At 41.5% G+C, this 15,202-nt stretch overlaps 1 long non-coding RNA gene across 1 annotated transcript in view; it reads left to right on the top strand.

Annotated features, from left to right (window-relative positions):
* The window catches only part of LOC138657810 (uncharacterized), a 438,853-nt gene that overhangs the window by 374,932 nt on the left and 48,719 nt on the right, over positions 1 to 15,202 (top strand). The window contains exon 9 of the long non-coding RNA XR_011317198.1: positions 10,117 to 10,178. This is a non-coding gene — a long non-coding RNA (uncharacterized lncRNA). The remainder of the gene's footprint in view (positions 1 to 10,116; positions 10,179 to 15,202) is intronic.

Raw genomic sequence — 15,202 nt, 5'->3', positions numbered from 1 at the left:
TACGTACGCAGGACGCATGCATAAGTAGGCGGACCTAAACGGAAGAAGTGCTGAAGTGGGTGGAGCTTCAGGGAGGAAGTTCACAGCTGTCCACATAGCTCCGATACGCAAGTGTGAATGTAGCCTTAGATGTGTGTTTTCGATCATTTTGCCAAGCTAGGATCAAAATCAATCACTTTAAAATTGTCTGGACTTTGGGAAAAGAAGTCTCTTGCAATAAAACATTGCAATAAAATGCTATAAGAGGCAATTAAAACATTGTATGTACCTCAAAATGGTATCAGTAAAAAAGAGAGCGCAGGGCACAAAAATAAGCCATTACATAAAACAACAAGAGCCGGAGAAACAACACGCCGAGCGGCACTATCCTCGATGGCTTAAAACATCTGACAGGCTGTGTCAACAGATCCGACAAATAGAAGCACAACTCCAACGAATCCTGACTTCGGGTGCTCCCCAGAAAAAACAGTGTTCAATACGATCCAATACAAGAAATGAGGGCACTCACCAGTCTTCACCGTGATTCGTACTTTATTAATAGATACAACTTGTTAAAAATCCATGGCCGGAGTTGAATGAGCTGTAGCTCGTGTGAGCAGGGGGGGTCAGAACGACGATCGTTTCGCGCTGTGCTTGCGCTTCAACAGGTCAGTTTGTGGCAAGATCAGGTGGCGGAAATATAGTGCCGAACCAGACACCTCCCCCTCCACATTCCCTGAACCCTCCCACAACTAAAACACAATCATATAAAAGCACACTTAAAAACAACTGTAACAAGTATGACAAAAGAACAGAATAATTACATATGGCTTATACATATTACTAATTACTAATTAAATAATTTACTCCTCAGGTGTGAGGCAAAATGGATTATGCACAGCAGTGCGATGGGACCATTAGGGTTCAATGACAGGGTTGACCTGTCGATATTTTTGTGACAGACTAGTTCTCTGATTTTGGGTTAAAAAAAAAAAAAAATATATATATATATATATATATTAGATTGATCTTTATGACTCCTATGAAAATATAAAAAATATTAATATTATCTTTGCGATACCAGTCAGCATTAGTAATATGTATAAGCCATATGTAATTATTCTGTTCTTTTGTCATACTTGTTACAGTTGTTTTTAAGTGTGCTTTTATATGATTGTGTTTTAGTTGTGGGAGGGTTCAGGGAATGTGGAGGGGGAGGTGTCTGGTTCGGCACTATATTTCCGCCACCTGATCTTGCCACAAACTGACCTGTTGAAGCGCAAGCACAGCACGAAACGATCGTCGTCCTGACCCCCCCTGCTCACACGAGCTACGGCTCATTCAACTCCGGCCATTGATTTTTAACAAGTTGTATCTATTAATAAAGTACGAATCACGGTGAAGACTGGTGAGTGCCCTCATTTCTTGTATTGATCGTATTGAACACTGTTTTTTCTGGGGAGCACCCGAAGTCAGGATTCGTTGGAGTTGTGCTTCTATTTGTCAGATCTGTTGACACAGCCTGTCAGATGTTTTAAGCCATCGAGGATAGTGCCGCTCGGCGTGTTGTTTCTCCGGCTCTTGTTGTTTTTTGATTATATCTCAGTAGCACACTGACCGAGTTGAGCACATCTGAGGCTATATCCGCAGGTGTGCATCCTATTTGGATCCATTCATCAGATGGAACATATGGATTTGACTACTGCACAACCCAAATTGGGGTTACAAGCCGGCCGTGAAGATGTTGATAGTTACTTCCAAGAGTGTGAGCAGGTGGAGGGTATTCAGTCATTAAGCACTAAAGCTTTAGAACATCAAATGACTAATTTGGCTGAAAAAGAGATTAAATTATTTTGGACTAATAAATCTCTGAAATCATATTGCGATAATGGACGAGTCCCACGAGGACTAAGAGTCTGGAAACAGATATCTCAACACAGTGACAATACTGCTTTCCGCAAGGAGTGGGAAAGCATTATGTTAAAATGCTCCCAAGAGTTGCTGGCTTTGGTTTTAAAAACAAATTTGCAAAATTATGAGGTATTAAATAAAGATTTTATTAAATCTCAAACAGAATTGAAATCGAGACTATCTGAAAGTCAATGGACTATTTTTAATAAAAAACTGGACAATAAATTAACACCCATTCAGGTGAATGTTAGACAAAGAAAAAGAGATAAATTTGTGAGAGAGAAGATCGACTTCGACACAGGTCGGATTTTTTCCTGGTCCAATGCTAAGGATCACACCGGCAGAAATGATAACACCCCGCAGTGGAGGAAAAGGAATGTGAACAGGAACCAATATCGTAAAAAAGATTATCTGACCACAGAATCAGAAACGAGTCTGAGTGATGGAGCTGGCACTTCTGCAAGTTCTTTGGAAACGTTACCGACACCAAATGAAAACTTAGAGGCATCAACCCCTTTAGAAGAAAGATCCGGAGGGGCAGAAGGAAGAGGTGCCATAAGAAAACAGCACAAGCGGAAACATGTAGCCTGGTCTCGGAGATATTAGAGAGTCCAGCTGAGGATATAGTCATTAATCTGACTGACCATGTATTATCTCCAGCTCAGTTGTCACTTTTGTCGAAAGGTTTGGGATATTGTATCCCGCAAGATTTCAACATGACTGATTTCAAGATTGACTTGTTCAAATCCATTAGGAAAATTCATTTGTTCAAAGCATTTTGTAATAAAGCTGAGGTTGTCAATGCATTGGAGGGAGAGGTCCCTTGTACTATTGGCCCTTTAGGCCGGCGTCACACATGCGAGTTTTACGGACGTAAGAGCGCAGAAACTACGTCCGTAAAACTCGCAAAAAATACGGCACAATTATTCTCTATGCCTCTGCTCCTATCTGCTGTATTTTACTGATCAGTATTATACGGCTTTCTACGGCCGTACAAAATCGCAGCATGCTGCGTTTGTCACCGTACTGCGCAAGAAATACGCCAATGAAAGTCTATGGAAGCGTGAAAAATACGGATTACACACGGACAAGCAGTGTGACTTGCGAGAAATACGCAGCGCTGTTAGAGAGAAAAGCCGGTAATTCAGTGCGGTGTACAGTAAAATCACACTGACAGCTTACAGTAGAATAGGTAGAATAAATGTGTACACATAGAATAGGTATATATATATATATATGTCAGTGAGACACATATATGTATATATATTACTATTTATTCCAGCGCTAGACAGCTTGAAAGCCGGTAATTCAATTACCGGCTTTTTCTTTCTCCTTCCTAAAACCCGACATGATTTGAGACATGGTTTACATACAGTAAACCATGTCTTCTCTCCATTTTTTTTGCAGATTCCACACTACTAATGTCAGTAGTGTGTATCTGCAAAATTTGGCCGTTCTAGCTCTTAAAATAAAGGGTTAAATGGCGGAAAAAATTGGCGTGGGCTCCCGCGCAATTTTCTCCGCCAGAGTAGTAAAGCCAGTGACTGAGGGCAGATATTAATAGCCTGGAGAGGGTCCATGGTTATTGGCCCCCCCCCTGGCTAAAAATATCTGCCCCCAGCCACCCCAGAAAAGGCACATCTGGAAGATGCGCCTATTCTGGCACTTGGCCACTCTCTTCCCATTCCCGTGTAGCGGTGGGATATGGGGTAATGAAGGGTTAATGCCACCTTGCTATTGTAAGGTGACATTAAGCCTAATTAATAATGGAGAGGCGTCAATTATGACACCTATCCATTATTAATCCAATTGTAGTAAAGGGTTAAATAAAACACAAACACATTATTAAAAATTATTTTAATGAAATAAAAACAATGGTTGTTGGAGTATTTTATTCTACGCCCAATCCAGTCACTGAAGACCCTCGTTCTGTGAAAGAAAAAACATAATAAACCAACAATATACTTACCCTCCGCAGATCTGTAACGTCCAACGATGTAAATCCTTCTGAAGGGGTTAAAACATTTTGCAGCAAGGAGCTTTGCTAATGCAATGCTACTCCTCGCTGCAAAACCCCGGGGAATGAGTCTAAATATAGATCAATGAGCTATATTTAGCTTCATTTGCGGTGAGGCGCCCTCTGCTGGCTGTTCATAGATCGTGGGAATTTACCTAGAAAGCTCCCAGGCTGCGGATAAAGGAGGCAAAATAGTTTTACTTACTAAATCCTATTATGTTGCTGAAGCAGTAAGACAATTGTCAGATGAGGCTGTATATAGATCTCTCCCCGCGAGCCCCTTGATTAAATACAAAACGGAATTGAGATCATTCCTAAGAAAGTATGTAGAATCGGGCATAATTACCCAGAGAAAAGCGGAAAGGTTGCTACCGGAGTACCCTACCAGACCCCACTGGTACCATATTCCTAAAGTGCACAAGTCTGTCCAGTGTCCACCGGGGCGACCGATCGTATCTGGGATAGGGTCGCTCACTGAGCCCCTATCCCAGTATATCGATTGGTTATTACGGCCGTTACTGAAAGATGTTCCGGCGTACCTTAAAGATACTAATGCTTTCCTTGAAAGTATACATGATTTTCAATGGCAGGACAATTATTCCTTGGCATCGATAGACGTAGAAAGTTTATATACGAGGATCCCCCAGAAAAGTGGAGTAGAGGCTATTAAACAGATTTTGTGCACTACAGATAAGAGTCAGGAGTTTATCAGATTCATCTGTGAAGGATTATATTTTATTTTAACCCATAATGCTTTTACGTTTATGGAGGATTGGTACGTTCAATTAGTGGGGACCGCGATAGGTACTCCGGTAGCATGTACTTTTGCTAATTTATTTTTGGCCTTGTTCGAGGAGAATTACATCTATGCGGATGACAATGTCTTTATGCGACACATCAAATTTTACCAAAGATATATTGATGATATAGTGATCATTTGGGACGACAGCGAAAAAACATTTAATGAGTTCGTGACTCACTTAAATAACAAAAACAGCATGAACATGGTATTCACATCGGTTTTTGGAGGGCATCGGTTAGAATTTCTGGACGTCTTAATGGAAATAAATAATGACAAAATTTGTACTTCGATGTACCGTAAACCAGTAGCAGCAAACATGATGATGCATTTTGATAGCTACCATCCAGTACACACTAAACGTGCACTACCTTGCAGTCAGTTTCTGAGAGTGAGTAGATTAAATAACACCAATGATGGTTATGAACGTCAGTCAAACGAAATGCAGCATAGATTCGAACAAAGGGGTTACCCACGCAAATTATTAGAATCAGCGAGAGAGAAAGTGACTAAGGAGAGAAATACTGACAGTGAGTTTAAAGTTTCTAGTAAGAATTGCAAGGCAGAAAAAAGATTTACCTTTTGCTTTGCATATAACAACATGGATCAGCAAATCAGACTAGCCATTAAAAAGAATTGGTATATTTTGGGACGTGACAAAGACTTGACAGAAGTTGTAGCTAGAGGCCCTTTGATATCGAACAGACGGAGTGTCAGATTAAGGGACAAATTAGTGAAAAATCGCATTAGTAAACCGCATCCGAACTGGTTGCAAGCTATGGTCCTGAAAGGGAACTTTAAATGTGGACACTGTTCACATTGCAGACAGCACATTACGGACCGGGTGTTACATATGGGAGCGGTAGAACATGTAGTGAATGATTTTATTACATGTAAGACAAATAATGTGGTTTATGTGATTTGTTGTCCCTGCAGACACTATTATATAGGGAAAACCATAAGATCATTACACGTGCGATTCCGTGAACATTGTAGATCCATAATAACAGGAAAAGGTGTACCGAGGTTGATCACGCACATGAAAGAGCGGCATGGAGGCAGGACAGAAGATTTAACATTTGCAGGCATTGAGAAAGTGAACTTGCCAGCCAGAGGGGGAGATTTAAATAATTTACTCCTCAGGTGTGAGGCAAAATGGATTATGCACAGCAATGCAATGGGACCATTAGGGTTCAATGACAGGGTTGACCTGTCGATATTTTTGTGACAGACTAGTTCTCTGATTTTGGGTTAAAAAAAAAAAAAAAATATATATATATATATATATATATATATATATATATATATATATATATATATTAGATTGATCTTTATGACTCCTATGAAAATATAAAAAATATTAATATTATCTTTGCGATACCAGTCAGCATTAGTAATATGTATAAGACATATGTAATTATTCTGTTCTTTTGTCATACTTGTTACAGTTGTTTTTAAGTGTGCTTTTATATGATTGTGTTTTAGTTGTGGGAGGGTTCAGGGAATGTGGAGGGGGAGGTGTCTGGTTCGGCACTATATTTCCGCCACCTGATCTTGCCACAAACTGACCTGTTGAAGCGCAAGCACAGCGCGAAACGATTGTCGTCCTGACCCCCCCTGCTCACACGAGCTACGGCTCATTCAACTCCGGCCATGGATTTTTAACAAGTTGTATCTATTAATAAAGTACGAATCACGGTGAAGACTGGTGAGTGCCCTCATTTCTTGTATTGGATCGTAAGCCATTACATAGCCTTACATCCCAAAAAAATGGAAACATTATGGATCTCAGAAAATGACAACAAAAATAAAAATTTGATATTTTGTTTTACAAATTTTTGAAACAATGTTCACCACTATACATGTTTGGTATCTATGTACTCGTACTGAACTGGAGAATCACATTGCCAAGTCAGTTTTACCATATAGTGAACATGGTAAATTTTAAAAAAATCAAACGTTTTTTATTTTTTTTTCCTCATACTGTCTGGTAAACTTAATGTGTTGTTCAAAAGTATAAGTTGTCTCTCAAAAAGTGTGCCCTCACATGGCTATATGGCCAGAACAATAAAAAAGTTATGGCTCTTGGAAGGAGGGGAGGAGAAAATGGAAAATTGCCAGGTAGTGAAGGGGTTAAGATTAGGGCTCTGTGGTGGCCATATCATCATTTCCTAGAATCCTTGTTCTTTACATTGAAGATAGTATTTTTGTGATATTGGTTGTACTGTATGTGTGGGATTATTATCTTGCTGCAGAATACATTTGGAGCCAATCAGATGCATCCCTGATGGCATTGCATGATGGATAATTTCATGCTTGTATTTCTTAGCGTTGAGGACATTAACAGCATATGTGAAAAAGACTTGGGCATACTAATAGATCATAAACTGAACATGAGTCAACAGTGTGATGCAGCAGCAAAAAAGGCAAATGCAATTCTGGGATGTATTAACAGAAGCATACAGTATAGATTACGTGAAGTCATTATTGCCCTCTACTCCTCTTTGGTCAGACCTCACCTGGAATACTGTGTCCAGTGTTGGGCACCACATTTTAAGAAAGATATCAACAAACTCGAGCAACTTCAGAGAAGAGCGACCAGAATGGTGACCAGTCTGTGAACCATGTCCTATGAGGAACGGTTACAGGATTTGGGAATGTTTAGCTTGCAAAAAAGAAGGCTGAGATGAGACTTAATAGCTGTCTACAAATATCTCAAGGACTGTCACATTGTAAAAAGATCATCTTTATTCTCATTTGCACAAGGAAAGACTAGAAGCAATGGTATGAAACTGAATGGGAGGAGACACATATTAGATATTAGAAAAACTTTTTGACAGTTAGGGTGATCAATGAGTGGAACAAGCTGCTACGAGAGGTGGTGAGTTCTCCTTCCATGGAAGTCTTCAAACAGAGGCTGGACAGACATCTGTCTGGGATGATTTAGTGAATCTTGCTTTGAGCAGGGGGTTGGACTAGATGACCCAGGAGGTCCCTTCCAACTGTACAATTCTATGATTCTATTAATCCTGACCAAATCCCCAACTCCCTTTGCTGAAATTCAGCCCCAAGCTCGCAAGGAACTTCCACAATGCATTGCTGTTGCCTGTAGACCCTATGGTGAACAAACTGCCTTCTGTACCAGCCAGATGTTTCACATATTGACTCATCAGTCCAGAACGACTGACATTTCACAGCACTCCGGTTCCTATGTTTTCATGTATGGTTGAGTCGGTTGGCCTTTTTTCCATGTTGAATATATGGCTTTTTGGCTGCAATTCTTCTATAATGACCACTTCTGGACAAACTTGTCACTGATTGCTGCCAGTCCTCAGCTGATCGCACTGCTGGATATCTACTGATTTTGAAGGGAAAAAAGCATGATGTGTCTTACGTCTGCTGCACAAAGTCTCCTTGGCTTGTCACGTAGATTATGGTCCTCTACAACTGCCTTAACATTACTTGGTGCTCCTTATAAACAGCTTTAACAGCATGTCTTGAAAGCTGAATATTTTCCTTGAAGAAACCTTGCTGATATGGTATAACTACCTTGTGCTTTGTTGCTGTGCTCAGTCTTACCATGGTGTTTGACCTATGACATTAAACTGTCTTTCACAGCCTCAATTTTGTAGCATAGTTTGGCTGTTCCTCACTCAGTTTCACGCCTGCTGCACAGCTGTTTCTGTTTTAGTTAATTATTGTGTTTCCATTATTTCCTTCTCCACCACCCCTATCATTGCCCTCTCTACCACCCCATCATTGCCCTCTCCACGACCCTCATCACTGCCCTCTCCACCACTCCCATTATTGCCCTCCCCATCACCTCCATCATTGATTTCTCCCCCACCATCCCCATCCTTGCCCTCTCCATCACCTACATCATTGCTTTCTCCCCCACCACCCCCAATATTGCCTTCTCCATCATTGCCTTCTCCCCACCACCCCATCATTGCCACCTCCATCATTGCCTTCTCCCCACCACCCCATCATTGCCCTCTCCATCACCTTCATCATTGCTTTCTCCCCACCATCCCCATCATTGCCCTCTCCTTCACCTCCATCATTGCTTCTCCCCCACCACCCCAACATTGTCCCCTCCACCACCTCTATCATTGCCTTCTCCCCCACCACCCAATCATTATCACCTCCATCATTGCCTTCTCCCCACCATCCCCATCAATGCCATGTCCTTCACCTCCATCATTGCCTTCTCCCCCCACCACCCCATCATTGCCCTCTCCATCACCTCCATCATTGCCTTCTCCCCCACCACCCCTATCATTGCCCTCTCCATCACCTTCATTATTGCTTTCTCCCCACCATACCCACCGCACATGAGTGCAATCTGGCCAGGGCCCCCCCCCCCCCGGAGCCTTGGGGCCGGATAAACAGACCAGATTGCCCTCAGTGTTAGATGCCCTGCAGCTCCAGGCCCCGGTGCAGCGGCATCGGTTGCACATGTGGTATATCCTCCCCTGCTGTCAGGTCAACCCATCAATACTAGTGATGAGCGAATATACTCGTTACTTGAGATATCCCGAGCACGCTCGGGTGACCTCCGAGTATTTTTTAGTGCTCGGAGATTTAGTGTTCATCGCCGCAGCTGAATGATTTACATCTTTTAGCCAGCTTGATTACATGTGAGGATTGCCTAGCAACCAGGCAATCCCCACATGTACTTATGCTGACAAACAGATGTAAATCATTCAGCTGCGGCGATGAACACAATCTCCGAGCACTAAAAAATACTCGGAGGTCAGCCGAGTGAGCTCGGGAAATCTCAAGTAAGAGTACATTCGCTCATCACTAGAAATCAACTTTCCCTGCCCAATGCTTTGTGAAGAGGTTAAACTTGTTAATTCAGCCACTCAAAATAATGTATCTACAAGTTGAAATGTCATACATTTGAGCATTATTTATGTTTTATACGTTTGCAAAAATAGGATAAGAATGTGTTCAAAATATGTTTCTGAATGTATTACATCTTTTTGCTCCAGCTTATAAAATGCTAGGAAAGAGAAATGCAATATTTTCTGGTGTATAAGACGACTGGGAGTATAAGATGACCCCCAACTTTTCCATATAAAATATGGAGTTTGGGATATACTCGCCGTATAAGACGGGGGTCATCTTATACGCCGGGTGTGGTCTTACACGGCGTGTGCTGTCTGGATGGTTCCCAGGGTCTGGAGGAGAGTCTCCTCCAGACCCTGGGAACCATCCAGGACCGCTCTTTGCACACACCGTACCCGGCGTATAAGACGACCCCCGACTTTTGAGAAGATTTTCAGGGGTTAAAAAGTCGTCTTATACGCTGGAAAATACGGTAATAGGAATAACAAGTATGAACAGTAAAAAGGCAAACAATTTAACATTTACGGTACTTTGTTTTTTTGGTTTTTTTTTACAGCATTTGCAAGAGATTCTTTATATACCCCATGTAGCAACATTGACCGCTTGAGGGCCATTCAGGTATATAGAGTACTTTTTACAAACACTGAGATTTGTATTTATAAAACATCTTTCCCTGAAAGTGGCCATGCACATTGGATATTAGAAGCTTAATGGTAATATTTTTTCACAGAAAGATCATTCATGGGCTAGCGCATATCGTCTGAGGACTTTAAAAGGACACTGTCACCTGAATTTGGAGGGAACAATCTTCAGCCATGGAGGCGGGGTTTTCAGGTGTTTGATTCACCCTTTCCTTACCCGCTGGCTGAATGCTGGCTGCAATATTGGATTGAAGTTCATTCTCTGTCCTCCATATTACACGCCTGCGCAAGGCAATCTTGCGTGACATAAATCTCTAAGTTAAATTACAAAAATTAGAAGTTTGGGTACAAAATTTGGGTAAAAAAATTAAAAGTTTAAAAATGTGAAAATTTTCTCCAAATTTCTGATATTGTCACAAATAAACATAAGACATATCAAAGAACTTTTACCACTATCTTGCCTTGCGCAGGCGTGTACTACGGAGGAAGATTGTTCCCTCCAAATTCAGGTGACAGTGTCCCTTTAAATACTTTCTGACATGTGGCGTAATAGGTGATCTATACAGCTAACATGTGCCCACAACAGCCGTTGGTGGAATCGCGATCCACCTGCGACTGTTAACTAGTTACATGCCTCTGTTAATCTCTGACATTTAACTAATCTTGCCCATCGGTGACCCCGTCACATGATGTGGGTCACCGATGGGTCAGCATGACAACCAGAGGTCTGCAGCAGACCTCTATGTTTGCTATTGCCAGATTGGTATGAGCGCAGCCATGGAGACTATTGAAGCATGCAAAAAGTAAAAAAAAAAGTTTTTAAAAATATAAAAAAATTAAAAAAAAAATTAAAGTTCAAATCACTCCCCTTTTGCCCCATTCAAAATAAGCAATAAAAAAAAATATTAACATATTTGGTATCGCCGTTTTCAGAATCGCCCGATCTATCAATATATAAAAAGAATTAACCCGATCGCTAAACGGCATAACGAGAAAAGAATACCATTTTTTTTGGTTGCTACTACATTGCAATAAAATTCAATAATGGGCGATCAAAAAATCTTATCTACACCAACATAATATCAATAAAATACGTCAGCTTGGCTCGCAAAAAAATAAGCCCTCACGCAACCCAAGATCTCGAAAAATGGAGACACTACAGGTTTTGGAAAATGGCGCCATTTTGTTTTTTTTTAACAAATTTTGGACTTTTTTATACCACTTAAATAAAAAAGAACCTAGACATGTTTAGTGTCTGTGAACTCATAATGACCTGAAGAATCATAATGGCAGGTAAGTTTTAGCATTTAGTGAACATGTTAAAAAAAAAACAATACAACTGTGGAATTGCACTTTTTCTGCAATTTCACCGCACTTGGAATTTTTTTCTCATTTTCCAGCACAGGATATGTTAAAACCAATGGTGTCTTCAAATGTACAACTTGTCCTGCACATGGCCATATTGACCGAAAAATAAAAAAGTTATGGCTCTGGGAAGAAGGGGAGCAAAAAACAGAAATGAAAAAACTGAAATACTCCTGGTCGTTAAGGGGTTAATTATGAGCGACATCTTTCCATATTTCCAAATATATGTTATAATTTCACCTGACAAACTGCTTAGGTTTCAATTATCCATTTTAATCAACTATAGACTAATGTGTATGTGACATTTCCAGACCCCTCCCATGTCTCACAGCTCTAATAAATTAATCCAAAGGCTTCATTCATATTAAGCTAATGTCAGCAAAACACAATGATTTTGGCAGGAATGGACAACATCAAATATGTATGGGGCCTCTATTTAAGAATTGTATTCGTCAAACCCATTTAGCTTGGATAACTCAATGTATGCAACTACTGCATCTATAGAATACCTGTAAATATAAATGAGTGTAGTTAAGGCTATGTGCACACGTTTTGGATTAGGCTTAGTAATTTCTGGTGCAGATTCTGCCTCTCCTGGCAGAAAACGCACCTGCGGATTTGTCGCATTTTTTGTGCGGTTCCGCAGTGTTTTTTGTGCGTTTTTGCTGCGGATTCTTTGCGGATTTGCTGCGTTTTTTACCCCTGCGGTTTTCTATAATGGAATGGGTACCAAAACACTGCAGATTCACAAAAAAGAAGTGACATGCTACTTCTTTTAAACCGCAGCATTTCCACAGCCGATTTTCTGCAAAGTGTGCACAGCATTTTGTTTTTTTCCTCATTGATTTACATTGTACTGTAAATCAATTGCGGATCCGCAGAGAATCTGCAACGTGTGCACATACCCTTAAACAATACATCTTCCTCATCAGGAGCAGAATGGGAATGTACAGCTGCAGCAGTCCTGTTCTGTTGTTTAGGCCGGCGTCACACTGGCGTTTTAAACGGCCGAGTGCAATGAGATAAAAAATATCGCATTGCACTCGGACCAATGTTAAGCTATGGGGCAGCTCTCAGCAGCTGACGTTTTGTCAGGCTGTAGACAATAGCATGCTGCGATTGTCTCGGACCGAGGAAAACTCTTGGCTCACTCGCACCCATATAAGCCTATGGGTGCGAGTGAGACAGCGCACACCACTCGGATATCATCCGAGTGATGTGCGTTATAAGCGGACCCCAGCAATGGAGGAGAAGGAGAAATTCATTTCTTCCTCCTCCGCAGCTGTGCTCTGATCCTCCCTGTGCGAGAGAATCGGAGCACAGACGCATGACACTCGGCTCCTGCTCTGCTGCGAGCAGGAGCCGAGTGTCATTAGCATATCGCATCCCATGATCTCGCATCGGATGCAGTACGCCAGTGTGAAGCTGGCCTTAAAAGGAAAGTCTCCTATCTGCTGCTTAATTGTCTCAGATATCAGTGGCTGTTGACCAAACTCTCCTCCTGCACTCCATTCCCATCCTATCACTACTTACTGAATTTTCGGTCTATAGAACTCACTTTTTTATAAGAGGCACCCCAGTTTCAGACAGTAAAAAAATAATAAAAAACATATTTTCTACTAATTAAGACTTCCCTTTCAATGTACAGAAGTGGAAGCATCAATATCACTAATATTAAAGGGACTCTGTCACCTGAATTTGGAGGGAACAATCTTCAGCCATAGGGGCGGGGTTTTCGGGTGTTTGATTCACCCTTTCCTTACTCGCTGGCTGCATGCTGGCTGCAATATTGGATTGAAGTTCATTCTCTGTCCTCCGTAGTACAAGCCTGCACAAGGCAATCTTGAAAAAAAACCCGATGTACAGTCCCCTCCTATATTTTCCAACCAACCTGGCCAAACTCACAGGTGTGGGCTGCTATTCTCAGGTTGGTAAGGGGCCATGGCTATAGGCCCCCCCCCAGCCTTAAAAAAGCAGCCCAGAAAAGGCGCATCTATTAGATTCTGGAGCTTTGCCCAGTTCTTCCCACTGCCCTGTGGCATTGGCATATGGGGTAATAAGGGGTTAATGTCACCTTGTTATTGTAAGGTGACATTAAGACGGCTTAATAATCGAGAGGTGTCAATAAGACACCTATCCATTACTAATCCCACAGTTGTGAAAGAGTTAATAAAACACACACACTAAGAAAAAAAGATTTTAATGAAATAAACATGCAGGTTTTAATATCTTTATTGCACGCTCAATCCAAGCGAAGCCCTCGTTCTCCTGTAAATAAAATCCCAAATAAAAAAGCAACAATATCCCATACCTGTCCGCCGTACAGTCAAGTCCCACGAAGTAATCCATATCTGGGGGCATTTACATTTACAACTGGGAGCACTGCTAATGCAGCCACTCCCGACTGTAAACGACTGGGGAATGAATGAAATGCAGGGGGCGGAGCTTCGGTGACTAGCGGTGCCGTCACCAAAGCTGCGCCCCCTGGCGGCATGAACTCATATGAATTCTGTAGCGTGGAAAAGTTTCTGAATATTTTCCCACGCTAAAATGAATTAATCCAATCGGTAAATGACGTAACGAGAAAAAAAATCAAAACGCCAGAATTACGTTTTTTTGGTTACCGTAATATTGCATTAAAATACAATAACGGGCGATAAAAACATCTTATCCACACCAAAATGTTATTAATAAAAACAATAGCTCGGTGCACAAAAAAATAAGCCCTCACCCAGCCCCAGATCCCCAAAAAACGGAGACGCTACGGGTCTCGGAAAATTATGCAATTTTTTTTTTTAGCATTTGGTCAACATGGTAAAAAAAAAAAACATTGTGGAATTGCACTTTTTTTGCAATTTGACCGCACTTGGATTTGTTTTCCAGTACACTATATGGTAAAACCAATGGTGTCGTTCAAAAATACAACTCAGCCAGCAAAAAACAAGCCCTCACATGGGCGTATTGACAGAAAAATAAAAAATGTATGGATCTGAAAAGAAGGGGAGAAAAAATTGAAATAAAAAAACGGAAAATGGCCCGGGGTTGAAGGGGTTAACCATTCACAATAACAGTGACAACCAGCCTTGCTAAAGCTGACAGCTGGGGGGCTGGTATTCTCAGGCTCATAAGGGGCCATCGATGTTGACCCCGACAGCTTCAAAATAGTAGCCAGCAGCTGCCCAGAAAAGTCACATCTATTAGATGCGCCAATTTTGGTGCTTTGCCCAGCTCTTCCCACTTGCCATCTAGCGGTGCCAAGTGGTGTTCATAATTGTGGAGTTGATGTCACCTTTGTATTGTCAGGTGACATCAAGCTCACACCGTGATCTGCTGTGAACTCACTGAGCTGAACTGCGATGACCTCATCATTGACTTTTTCCCACAGTGCTAAGGTTACTGCAGTTCAGCCCTGCTAGGAACGCAGCCTCACTGACTGGTGGTAACCACTATGTCACCGCCGGTCAATGATGCTGACCTCGTAGAAGCTCATTCAGCACTGGTTCTCAGCCTGGACAGTCACATCTTGGCAGGTTGAAAACTATTTATCCCCCAGACACAGATTACAGTGTAGGACAAAACAATGGACAGGTGAGGGATATTGTTGTTTTTTTATTTTAGTTTTATTACAGTAGACGA

The sequence above is a fragment of the Ranitomeya imitator genome, chromosome 1, assembly GCF_032444005.1.
Source record: "Ranitomeya imitator isolate aRanImi1 chromosome 1, aRanImi1.pri, whole genome shotgun sequence".
NCBI classification, from domain to species: domain Eukaryota; kingdom Metazoa; phylum Chordata; class Amphibia; order Anura; family Dendrobatidae; genus Ranitomeya; species Ranitomeya imitator.
This window is presented reverse-complemented; position numbering and strand designations above follow the sequence as displayed.